This window comes from Schistocerca cancellata, unplaced genomic scaffold (assembly GCF_023864275.1).
Source record: "Schistocerca cancellata isolate TAMUIC-IGC-003103 unplaced genomic scaffold, iqSchCanc2.1 HiC_scaffold_349, whole genome shotgun sequence".
In the NCBI taxonomy this organism is placed as follows: Eukaryota; Metazoa; Arthropoda; class Insecta; order Orthoptera; family Acrididae; genus Schistocerca; species Schistocerca cancellata.
Window position 1 is genome coordinate 10,001 of NW_026046367.1, and position 5,000 is coordinate 15,000.

Below are 5,000 nucleotides of genomic sequence, written 5' to 3' on the forward strand. Positions count from 1 at the left end.
ATACCGCCACCTGCAGGTCCCCCGCAACATGACCTGCTGCACCGATGATACCGCCATCTATGAGACGCCACGCCGACTACGACATCGCTAGGTCCCACAGTGCCCATTTTCCGACGCCACCCACAAACCCTGCATCATCTGCCCACCACAGGAGCCCCAACGCCTGTGCCTGCGTCGCACGAAGTCGTCGACCGACAATCGCTCCACCCGCACCCGCACGTGCCCCACCCCAACCGCCCAAATCGCAACTCCAGCGGATGAACGGCGGACTCTTCCCGCACTCGTAACGTGCAATCCGCCCCTATATCTTGCGTTTCATGAAGAGTTATATCGAATATGCCATATTCCCGCTGTCCCTATACATGCTGTAAGTAGCTCGCTTGCTACAGCAGCAGCAGCAGCAGCACCACCTCCGCGCGCTTCCCTGGGGGCACTGAACCGCAGGATGCGAGACCCCACGCCCAGTGGCAAACAGGGCTCCTCTCAGAATATAGGCGGTCCCTACCCCTCACAACGATGACGGTGGGAGGGCCGTTTTACGAGACCATTTCCTGCGGTGCCAACGCTGTCGTAGAGCCGATACTCCATCTTTGGTACAAGGCAATCATTCCGCTGTAAATCAGTACGTCACTCGTAGTTCAGTCACCTCACAGCACTGCTCAGTAAACTATGCAGGCCCACATAGATAGATTATGATAGATTATATACGCAAATGCCCCTATACATGCTGAACGTCCGTACACACAAAATGAACCACACGTCAGCCACACACTCTATCACACACTACTCTCTGCCTGTAACAGACACAGATACAACTACTAAGCACCAGCATGGACCAACGTCCGGTGCATCCTATCCGCCACAGTACACCAACTACGCTATGATAACCAGACCGGGAGGTCCAATCATAAAACAGAATACCCCACTCGTCCGACAACCACAATTGCTCAGAGAAGCCACCAACACCCACACATGTCCTACACAGGGGTGCACCCATCACCACCACACTGCCTCGTCTTACAGCACAAACACACTGGCAGGAATGAAACACACAGGTCTGCCGCAACCACAGACACGGCTCGCCCCCTCTCACTGGCGAAAAGCGCATCCCGACGTGACATAACTCCTTTGACACACTGACGCTGCCTCGGGCATCCACGTCCTACGGTCGATATCAACGAACCTCCCCCCCCCCCCTCCCCCCCACAACACGCCATCCCATACCACATTGTGTACCGTACCCAAACCTAACGTGTACTGTACTACAACGCAATGTGTACCATAACACAACCCAGTTTGTACCTTAACCTAACCTATGTCACCTTAACCTAACCTATGTCACCTTAACCTAACCTATGTCACCTTAACCTAACCTATGTCACCTTAACCTAACCTATGTCACCTTAACCTAACCTATGTCACCTTAACCTAACCTATGTCACCTTAACCTAACCTATGTCACCTTAACCTAACCCATCTTGCACCTTAACCTAACCCATCTTGCACCTTAACCTAACCCATCTTGCACCTTAACCTAACCCATCTTGCACCTTAACCTAACCCATCTTGCACCTTAACCTAACCTATGTTGCACCTTAACCTAACCTGTGTTGCACCTTAACCTACCTCAATTTGCACCGCAATGTAACGCAATTTGCACCGCAATGTAACGCAATTTGCACCGCAATGTAACGCAATTTGCACCGCAATGTAACGCAATTTGCACCGCAATGTAACGCAATTTGCACCGCAATGTAACGCAATTTGCACCGCAATGTAACGCAATTTGCACCGCAATGTAACGCAATTTGCACCGCAATGTAACGCAATTTGCACCGCAATGTAACGCAATTTGCACCGCAATGTAACGCAATTTGCACCGCAATGTAACTCAATTTGCACCGCAATGTAACTCAATTTGCACCGCAATGTAACTCAATTTGCACCGCAATGTAACTCAATTTGCACCGCAATGTAACTCAATTTGCACCGCAATGTAACTCAATTTGCACCGCAATGTAACTCAATTTGCACCGCAATGTAACTCAATTTGCACCGCAATGTAACTCAATTTGCACCGCAATGTAATGCAATTTGCACCGCAATGTAATGCAATTTGCACCGCAATGTAATGCAATTTGTACCGCAATCTACCCCCACATTGTGCCTTAACCTAACCCACATTGTGCCTTAACCTAACCCACATTGTGCCTTAACCTAACCCACGTTGTGCCTTAACCTAACCCACGTTGTGCCTTAACCTAACCCACGTTGTGCCTTAACCTAACCCAAGTTGTGCCTTAACCTAACCCAAGTTGTGCCTTAACCTAACCCAAGTTGTGCCTTAACCTAACCCAAGTTGTGCCTTAACCTAACCCAAGTTGTGCCTTAACCTAACCCAAGTTGTGCCTTAACCTAACCCAAGTTGTGCCTTAACCTAACCCAAGTTGTGCCTTAACCTAACCCAAGTTGTGCCTTAACCTAACCCAAGTTGTGCCTTAACCTAACCCAAGTTGTGCCTTAACCTAACCCAAGTTGTGCCTTAACCTAACCCAAGTTGTGCCTTAACCTAACCCAAGTTGTGCCTTACCCTGCTCTGTAATTGGCATATGACACGTTACATTAATGTATTGTCCAACCGCAACCCGCTCAGAATGTTGTGTACACAGCTACGTGTCATCTCCCCATAACAGCTGCATTGCAGTGTGGTACGCCATAGAGACGTGTGGGAGTAATGGACGCAGTGGATGGCGATCAGCATGAGCCGTCTGTTCATGTAGTGGCGCGTGTATGCAGACGTAGTAGTCTCTTCTCACACAATGTGATAGCACGGTGCCCCGCGTTCCACATCTGCGACATGCTACAGAGGCCGGTTGACAGTTGGTCGCGCAATGGACATCGCATACGTACGGGGGCACCTTCCACGTGCCCTCTAGTCGGGCACATTTTGTTGCGTGGATGTGAGCGGATGTAGTGTGTCTTGACACCTGACAGGCAGGCATGCAATAATAGTTGACTTTGCAAACGGGGATGGACGTGTACGTTTACTGGTGACGTTACGCAAATGAACAACTGGTAACCCGTTGTGGTGCGGTTGTCCTTGCTGGAGGTACATCTGTGAGGGCAACGATCGGTACAGCTACGAAGCGGTCCCCACCATACCAACGAACGTGAATGTGAATCTGGGTGTGAAGCGATACGCGGCTGTGGGTGGGTGGGACTGTCCCCGGCCGGTGAGGGGGGGCCGCCCGGCGTGCTGGCCGCGCGGTGCGTGGGCGCACGCGCTACAGCCGGCTGGTGGGGGCGCCCAGTGGCAGGCGCGCCGGCCGACGGACGCGGCAGGCGGCGCAGCTGCGCGCCGGGGCACCCTGCGCGCGGCGCCGTGCAGCCAAAGTGGGTCCTCGCCGGCCCGGTGCGAAGCGCGGTGGACATCTGCAGTGTGCTGGTCCGATTGAGGACTGTGTGCGTTGAGGATGCGCCGCCGCCCGGCACTCGGCGCCGCGACGCCGTCTGCTGCTCGGTCGCCCCAGCGGTTCTCGCTGGTGGTTTGTATCGCAGTTGTGCAGACGTGTTGGCACGTGCGCTGTGCTGGGAGAGTTCGCTTCGGCACCCACGTGGGGCCTTTGCCCTTCTGTGGCGCTGGCGTTGGAGCTGCCGGTCACCGTAGGTGGCGCGTGTTGTCTCCCGCCGGCAATGCCACGACAGCACGCTCCCGGGCCTCTGTCGGCAGCGGCAAGCTCAGTTGGGAGCACGGGTGGTCGCACCTAAAGCGTCTACTCGCCTAACTCCGGGCGATTGCGCCTCTCTCGAACCCGACCAAGTACTTAGGACGGCGCTGCGCGCCGCCGGGACCTGAGAGGGTTTCGAGGTGTATTGTGCAGGGGAGCTCAGCCTCCTCCTGTTTGCAGAATAATTGAGCGGACGCTTGCGTGTTCGCGCGGGCCCCTGGGACACACTCCCGGGCGGCCGGCTGCTCAGCTCTAGTTGACGCAGCTCCCTGGTTGATCCTGCCAGTAGTCATATGCTTGTCTCAAAGATTAAGCCATGCATGTCTCAGTACAAGCCGCATTAAGGTGAAACCGCGAATGGCTCATTAAATCAGTTATGGTTCCTTAGATCGTACCCACGTTACTTGGATAACTGTGGTAATTCTAGAGCTAATACATGCAAACAGAGTCCCGACCAGAGATGGAAGGGACGCTTTTATTAGATCAAAACCAATCGGTCGGCTCGTCCGGTCCGTTTGCCTTGGTGACTCTGAATAACTTTGGGCTGATCGCACGGTCCTCGTACCGGCGACGCATCTTTCAAATGTCTGCCTTATCAACTGTCGATGGTAGGTTCTGCGCCTACCATGGTTGTAACGGGTAACGGGGAATCAGGGTTCGATTCCGGAGAGGGAGCCTGAGAAACGGCTACCACATCCAAGGAAGGCAGCAGGCGCGCAAATTACCCACTCCCGGCACGGGGAGGTAGTGACGAAAAATAACGATACGGGACTCATCCGAGGCCCCGTAATCGGAATGAGTACACTTTAAATCCTTTAACGAGTATCTATTGGAGGGCAAGTCTGGTGCCAGCAGCCGCGGTAATTCCAGCTCCAATAGCGTATATTAAAGTTGTTGCGGTTAAAAAGCTCGTAGTTGGATTTGTGTCCCACGCTGTTGGTTCACCGCCCGTCGGTGTTTAACTGGCATGTATCGTGGGACGTCCTGCCGGTGGGGCGAGCCGAAGGCGTGCGACCGCCTCGTGCGTGTTCGTGCGTCCCGAGGCGGACCCCGTTGAAATCCTACCAAGGTGCTCTTTATTGAGTGTCTGGGTGGGCCGGCACGTTTACTTTGAACAAATTAGAGTGCTTAAAGCAGGCAAGCCCGCCTGAATACTGTGTGCATGGAATAATGGAATAGGACCTCGGTTCTATTTTGTTGGTTTTCGGAACCCGAGGTAATGATTAATAGGGACAGGCGGGGGCATTCGTATTGCGACGTTAGAGGTGAAAT

At 53.5% G+C, this 5,000-nt stretch overlaps 1 non-coding gene across 1 annotated transcript in view; it reads left to right on the plus strand.

The window, feature by feature from the left end:
- Positions 1 to 3,994: 3,994 nt before the first annotated feature.
- Positions 3,995 to 5,000, plus strand: part of LOC126118178 (small subunit ribosomal RNA) — a 1,909-nt gene continuing 903 nt past the window's right edge. Inside the window, exon 1 of the ribosomal RNA XR_007525625.1 lies at positions 3,995 to 5,000. This exon is cut by the window's right edge and continues 903 nt beyond it. This is a non-coding gene — a ribosomal RNA (small subunit ribosomal RNA).